We start from the raw sequence: 8,085 nt of genomic DNA on the forward strand, positions 1-8,085 counted from the left end.
TCTTAGAGGTAAGTACTCAGAAGAGGGAGTTGGCTGTAGCTTCTATTCTCAGGTTACCTCTCCAGGTGAAGAAACTCCACTTTGTGAATGAGCTGGGCAATGTCAATTGCTGCTGCTGCTCCTGCTGCTAAGTCTCTTCAGTCATGTTCAGTTCTGTGCAACCCATAGACAGCAGCCCACCAGGCTCTCCCATCCCTGGGATTCTCCAGGAAAGAACACTGGAATGGGTTGCCATTTCCTTTTCCAATGCATGGAAGTTAAAAGGGAAGGTAAAGTCACTCAGTTTTGTCCGACTCTTAGTAACCCCATGGAATGCAGCCCACCACCACCTCCGTCCATAGGATTTTCCAGGCAAGAGTACTGGAGTGGGGTGTCAGTGCCTTCTCTGAATGTCAGTTGAAGCTCCAGTATTTTAAGTACACTGTGCTCAGTATAGAGCTTCTTCTCCATAAGAGGGAAATGAAGAGAAGAAGAAAATCCTCACTTCTCAGCCCTACTACCCAAAACCTTAGTCTCTGCAACAGGTAACTGGAGAGTAGGATGGGGAATGTTAATGACCTGTCCCTCCTGGGAAGGTATTGTAGTTCTCTAGCTGGTATCTGAGAGTGTAATCAAGTCCTGTTCTGGGTTATACACGCCTTGAGTGAGTTCTTGCTATACTGAGTTGAGAGGGAGTGGGTCATGTTTGAAATAACACAGACATTAGCTCTTCCTACTATGCTTTAGTAAGTTTTCTTTGAATTATTGTTTTTTTCATTTGCTGTTTGCCCTTAAGACCATTTCTCAAGGTTAAAAAAAAAAAGTCTATGTGCTTTGCACTAGCTTCACTGGGAAACAGGTCCATACTGCTGACAATGAAGCCTTAATAAGAGACTTTTTAATCTCAGAAGAGGCTGTGGCTCCCTTGGTGGTTTAGTCCTGCAATATAACCTTTGAAATTGTTCCTGAACATTTACTCTAGAGTCTAGTTATTCAACTTCCCCAGTAAGTATGTAAGTCACATCCTTTAGTAAATCCTTTTTTTGCCTAAACGGGGTAAGTTGATTTCATTCTCTGTAGTTGAACTCTCACCAGTACACTTTAAGATAATCAGAGTATGTTTTTAATATAATGATTTAGGATGGTTGTTTCAAGTCTTAGTGCCACATTGACACACAGACATCTTAGCCTTTTGTTTGTACATACTTCTGCATCTATACATTCTCCTTTGCATAGCCAGGACACCTCAGAGAAATTATTATACTTCCTAAAATCATAGATAGAGGGGATGTTTCTGTATGAAAGCAAAAGGAAGGGTTTCTGTCTAAAATATTAAAGTTGGTGCCAAATAATTGAGGTTTTTGCATTGTGAAAATTTACTGTGTGATATTGGAATACATTCTTAAATAAATGTGGCTATGTTATACATCATTTTAATGTGCATTTCTCACTTTATGTTTTTCTGCTAATGACATTACTTGCAGTGTATATAATTTTTATTTTAGACTATGGAAATGATGTTAGACATAGAGCAAATTCGAGCAATTTTCTTATTCAAGTTCAAAACAGGTCATAAAGCAGCAGCGATAACTCACAACATCAACAGTGCATTTGGCCCAGGAATTGCTAATGAAAGTATAGTAGTGCAGTGGTGGTTCAAGAAGTTTTGCAAAGGAGACAAGAGCCTTGGAGATGAGGAGTGGTGGCATAATGGCCAACCATCAGAAATTGACAATGACCAACTGAGAGAATCATTGAAGCCGATCCTCTTACAACTATATGAGAAGTAGCTGAAGAACACAATTTCAAACATTCTACAGTCATTTGGCACTTGAAGCAAATTGGAAAGGTGTAAAAACTTGATAAATGAGTTCCTCATGAACTGAAAATCAACGACAATAATCATTTTGAAGTGTCATCTTCTCTTATTGTATGCAACAAAAATAAACCATTTCTTGATCGATTTTGACATCAGAGGAAAAGTAGATTTTATATGACAACTAGTGATAAGCATCTCAGTGGTTGGACTGAGTAGCTCCAAAGTACTTCACAAAGCCAAACTTGCATGGAAAAAAAAAAAAGTCACGGTCACTGTTTGATGGTCTGCTGCCCATCTGTTCCACCACAGTTTTCTATATCCCAGCAAAATCATTACATCTGAGAAGTATGTTCAGCAAATCGATGAGATGCACTGAAAACTGCAACACCTGCAGGCGACATTGGTCAATAAAAAGGGCCCAGTTCTTCTCTACGACATTGCCTGACTGCATGTTGCACAACCAATGCTTCAAAAATTGAAAGAATTGGGCTACAGAATTTTGCCTCATCTGCCATATTCACCTGTCCTCTTGCCCAACAACTATCACTTTTTCAAGCACCTGGACAACTTTTTGCAGGGAAAATGCTTCCACAAGCAGCAGAAGGCAGAAAATGCCTTCCAAGAGTTCCTCAAATCCTAAAGAAATAAACATTTCTCATTGGAAAAAAAAAGTGTTGGTTGTAATGGTTCTTATTTTGATTAATAAAGATGCGTTTGAGCCTAGTTATAATGATTTAAAATTTGTAGTCTGAAACCACAATTACATTTGCACCAACCTAATAACTCTCTTGCTAGCTCATGTTTCTATGTGTATCTTGAATCTTTATTATATTTTTGCAATTTTTTGGTTGAGGTAAGAGATGGTTCCCTGGTGTTTCAGCAGTGAGGAATCCACTTGCCAGTGTAGGAGATGGGTGTTCAACTACTAGGTCAATGTGGGGAAATTAACAAGATGTTGCTAGTCAGGTTCTCTTGCCCCAGGTCTCTCACCCCATGTTCTGTGAACAATAGCTTTGCATGGTATTAACAACTGAGATCACTTATAGCACTGTGCATGTGCCTCATAAGGTACTCACTTGACCATGAGCTATTTTTGTTTTGTAAGTATATATAAACTTCACCTGGAAAAGTCATGAGGGGTTGTGTGTGGTTATGTTATGCTATGTCTGCTGCTGTGGCTGCTGTGCCAGCCAGGACAGAATAAACATTTCTGCAATTTCTACAGCTCTTCACATTTTCTTCAGCCTCTTAGTTCGTGCCTTGCCTACCATGAGTTCAGCAAACAATATGCACAGTGAGACACAGAGAGACAACTGGCATCAGGAACAGGATCAGCAATACAATTGGCATAGTAGGCAGGATACCTAACAGGTTGGCTGGCCTGAGGCTCCACTGGATGAAGGAAATCAGTGGCATCATAGAGCATGTGGTACCATGTGGCTGCAATCCTCTTGGCGTGAGCTCTGGTGAAAGACTGGGAAGAACTGGATGGGTCACCAGAGAGCATTGAAAAGCCATTATAAGTGGTGAGTTCCCATTTGACAAACAAGATGGCATAGACTGCTGCTGTCACCAAGGGTTGGATTTTCCTGACTGCCCTGGAGGCAAATATGGATTTGTCTGTGTGATACCATGCTGCTGTGCAATGTGAAGAGATGCTTGGAAGAACTAGAACAATGTATATTGGCATTAGAGCCCGTGGCCCTGAAGAACGCAGCATCTCTGAAAGCCAGATTGTAAGTGACATTGATGATGAATATTATGAGACCATCTGTCCCCACTTGGAAGAAAGGCCTGTTGTACAGCATAAAGTGAAGCATGAGCAGCCTATGGCCCACAGGAGGCATCCCCAAGGGGCCCCAATGTGACTGAGTTCACAACATATTGACCATACACTCAAGTGGAGTTGGTCAACTGGGATAAGCAGTTTTGGCAAAAGCAAGCAGAACCCTTGGCAGCATGGCTTTTGCGACTCTGGAATACAGGGTGAATGGTATCCTGTGTTCTAGGGATGAGATAGAACAGCTGCCATTTATAACCACTCACCCATTATTGAGAAAAAGGCTGCAGAATGCTAGGTGACTCATATAGGGTGTGCCTAACCACACACCCTGATGGAATGGATTAATACTGCCATCCACACTATGTGGTCAAATGCAATGTGGGAGAGCTCCCAGATGCTGTGAGTACATGGTATACCTAAGCCGAGTTGACCCAACCGCTGAGAGAACTGGACATGAAGCTGTCAGTATTTAACCCAAATATCCAAGGCCCACATGATAAGCATTTTACTGGCAGCATGCGAGATGCCATTTTGAACAATACCCCATCCACCTCTTGGATCCTTGACTGCTATTCTTGTGCCCTATGTGGGGCGCCCGATTTATGAGATGACCTTGATGGTGGCTAGCTCGGGAGAAATAGAGGGACAACAGCAGTCAGTGGGGTTTAGAAGTGTGAAGACCCCGAAGGCACCTTAACTGGTAAAGACCCAATCCAGGTGATGAGAATGCAAATGTGGGATGATTTACTGGCAGCAGGAGTTTACAGAAATTAAATTGATAGCCCAGTGTTCTCATAGAGCTATGGAGGCGACTGAGACTGGAGCAGCACTTTACTAAGTTTGGGAAGCACACACAAGAGATTTGGGCAGTTCAATTAGAACTTTGAATAGAGTTCAGACCAAGGTACCCTCCTGAAGAGCCCAAGCAGGGACAAGAGGCCCTAAGTAGAACTTGCAATTCACTGGTCACTAGCTAATGTACAGAGAGTAATGGCCCTGGTTAACATTGGTGCTGAATTCAGTCTTGTTTATGGCAAGCCAGAGCAGTTTCCCAGTCCTAGTGCATACATTGGTGGCTATGGCAGACAAATGATGTAGATTTAGACTGGAAAGATTTAGGTTGTGTCCTCTGATGTAAATTTAGTAGCAAAGTATACTGTACGGCTGTGTCCTATGATCTGCTACTACCCTCTTATTCTCTTGCAGATTTAGAACAGTGTGAAAGCATTTGGAATAATGTGGGTGGGCTGAGAATGCCACAGTGCCTGGGGGAAGGGGGTTTTGCAGGTCTGTACTTAAAAAAAAAAAAAAAAACCTGCAGGGGTAGAGTTGCCCCTATGGAGGCTTTCCTGCAATTTCTCAAGGACAGATGGTGGACTGGACTTGGCCATGAAAGATAAAGGTGCTCCACGTGCAGTGGTCGGCTCTTCTAGCCCCATGAGGACAAGGACTGCAACATGAGTTCCAGGTGATATCTGGTGTTGAGTTTTGCTTTGTACTGGGCATATAACTTGCACCCTAGTAGTTTGTTTTTGTAGTCTCTACTGTTGTTTCAGGATGTGGATTCAAGTGGTGGCACTGTGCACTAGGAAGGTGCCACAGAAGGCATAATCTGTGGGACGAGAGACCCCAAAGGGGTGGAATGTGGGGAAGTTAACAAGATGGCACCAGTCAGTCTCTCTTGCTGCACCTTTCACACCCTATCACCCCATATTCTGTAAACAATGAGTTTGCATGATTGTGTAACAGCTGAGATCACCTATAGCAATGCACATGCATGTCACAAGGTACTCACTTGGTCACGGGCACCTTTTGTGCTGCAAGTATATGTAAGGTTCACCTGGATAAGCTCTGAGGGGTTATGTGCAGTTAAGTTATGTCTGCTGCTATGGCTCCTGAACCAGCCAGGAGAGAACAAACACATTGGCAGTTCCTACAGCTCTGTGCATTTTCTTCCAGCCTCTTAGCTCGTGCCTTGCCTATCATCTGTTCAGCAAACAGTGCACACAGTGAGACAAGGTGAAACAAGTGGCGTCACAAGCAGGATCACCAATAGAGTCAGGAAGATCCCTTGGAGAAGGGAATGGCAACCCACTCCAGTACTCTTGCCTGGGAAATCCCATGGACAGGGGAGCCTGGTAGGCTACAGTCCATAGTGGTCACAAAGAGTCAGACGCGACTGAGTGACTAAGCACACACACACACACACACACACACACGATTAAACTGAATCTGAATTATTCTTGTTTTTGATTTCTGACTTCACCTCAAGTCCAACCATTTGCTGATTATACTACATGATTCCTCTTGCTAACAATCAGAGGAGCAGAATCTCCACATGCCACTTAATTCAAAGGCAATGATCATTTTGAATAGTAGGTACTAGCATTGCCTGAACAATAAAAGGGACATAAAATTTCCTTTGGGGTCATAGAAGCACTTATCATTCAAGTGTCCCATACAATCTAGGCTTCAATTACTGAGTCTTTGATTGGCCAAGTCTTAGAGAATGAATTATGAATCTGAAAGTTGGTGGATAAATCATGATCAGGCTAGCTGACAGGCAGAGTTTTAATTACAACATACATAACAAGATTAGTGCTATAAACATGTCATTTTCCAATAAATGTAATAATTTTATCTCCTCTTGTTTTAGAAACAAGAAATTGAGGTTGACTTATTTGCCACTGATACTTTTTTTTTCAATAAACTCTTTTTATAGAGCAGTTTTAGATTCACAGAATAATTGAGCAGAAAGAACAGAGAGTTCTCAATCCTTCCCTGTGCCTACACATGCACAATCTCTCCCACTGTAAACATTTCACACCAGAGTGGTGCATTAGCTACAATCAATGAAACTATACTGACATGTTATTATCTTAATGTAAGTTCATAACTTACATTAAGATTCACTGTTGGTGTTGTACATTCTATGGGTTTTGGCAAATGTATAAGGACATGCATTCATCATTATAGTATCATACAAAACGTTAATATTTTCACTGACCTAAAAATGGAGAAACAGACATAGAGAATAGAGTTAGGGACACAGGGAGAAGGCAAGAGAGGGTGAGATATATGGAAAGAGTAACATGGAAACTTATATTACCATATGTAAAATATGGGAATTTGCTGTATGGCTCAGGAAACTCAAACAGGGGCTCTGTATCAACCTAGAGGTGTGGGAAGGGGAAGGAGATGGGAGAGAGGTTCAAAATAGAGGGGATATATGTATATCTATGGATGATTCATGTTGAGGTTTGACAGAAAACAACAAAATTCTGTAAAACAATTATCCTTCAATAAAAAATATAAATTAAAAAATTAAATTATCTGCCTCTTCATCCTTTGAGTCTCCCTAATCCCTGACAACAAATGATTTTTTTTTTTTTTTAACTCTCTCCATGCTTAGTCACTAAGTCGAGTCTCACTCTTTGCAGTCCCATGAACTATATAGTCCACCAGGCTCCTCTGTCCATAGGATTTCAAAGGCAAGGATATTGGAGTGGGTATCCATTTCCTTCTTCAGGGGATCTTTCCAACCCAGAGATTGAACCTGCATCTCCTGCACTGGCAGGTGGGTCCTTTACCACTGAGCCACCAGGGAAGCTCAAGTTCGCCTCTTCCAGAAAGTCATATAATTGAAATCACACAGTATGTAGCCTTTTCAGATTGGCTTCTTTCAATTAGTAATGTGCATTTAAGTTTCCACTATGGCTTTTCATGGCTTGATAATCCATTTCTATTAGCAAGGAAAATGTTACATGGTCTAGATGTACAACAGTTTATCAATCCACTCACCTACTAAAGAACATCATCATTATATCTAAGATTTGGGAATTATGAATAAAGCTGCATAATATGCATGTCACATAAATATACATTGTGTCTTACTTATCCTGTTAACAGCACCTATTGTCTTGCTGTTCACACTGATTCACTGTTCACTGAACCCAGCATAGGTAAGGTGCAATCTAAGAGGCTGAAAATAGACTTGAGGAGCCACAGGAAGTGCAGACATGCTTCTCCTCTCCTGGCTGGCATGGTAGCCATAACACAACCTTTCTGCTGGCTGACACAGCCACCATAGCAGAAGCCATAACATAACCATAATCTAGCTATATGTAGCCAAAACATAACCTCATATAACATAATGGTGATGTTGCTCCAATGTAGCTCCAATGCAGCAGCAGCCAGGGCTTTCATGGTGAAGCTGCTACAGGCGAATCACACAAAGTCACCTGCCACCAAGCTAGTACCTTGTGACATGCATGAACAGCGCTATATGTTATCTCAGCCATTACATAGCCAGGGAATGTCATTGTTTCCAGAACATGGGACAGGAGGGCATGAGAGTGTGGGGCAAGAGAGGGTGACTGGTTCCAATTTGTTAATTTTCCCACACATGAGCATAGTTTTCTAATGTGATTTTCAGCTCATTTGAGTAAACACCGAAAAGCATGACTGCTGGATCATACAGTAAGAGTTCTTTTGGTTTTGTAAG

General features: G+C 41.7%; 1 pseudogene; it reads left to right on the forward strand.

Annotated features, from left to right (window-relative positions):
- The first annotated feature begins 1,487 nt into the window (after nt 1-1,487).
- LOC138986465 (histone-lysine N-methyltransferase SETMAR-like) lies at nt 1,488-2,438 on the forward strand (annotated as a pseudogene).
- The last annotated feature ends 5,647 nt before the right edge of the window (nt 2,439-8,085 follow it).

This window comes from Bos mutus, chromosome X (genome assembly GCF_027580195.1).
Source record: "Bos mutus isolate GX-2022 chromosome X, NWIPB_WYAK_1.1, whole genome shotgun sequence".
NCBI classification, from domain to species: domain Eukaryota; kingdom Metazoa; phylum Chordata; class Mammalia; order Artiodactyla; family Bovidae; genus Bos; species Bos mutus.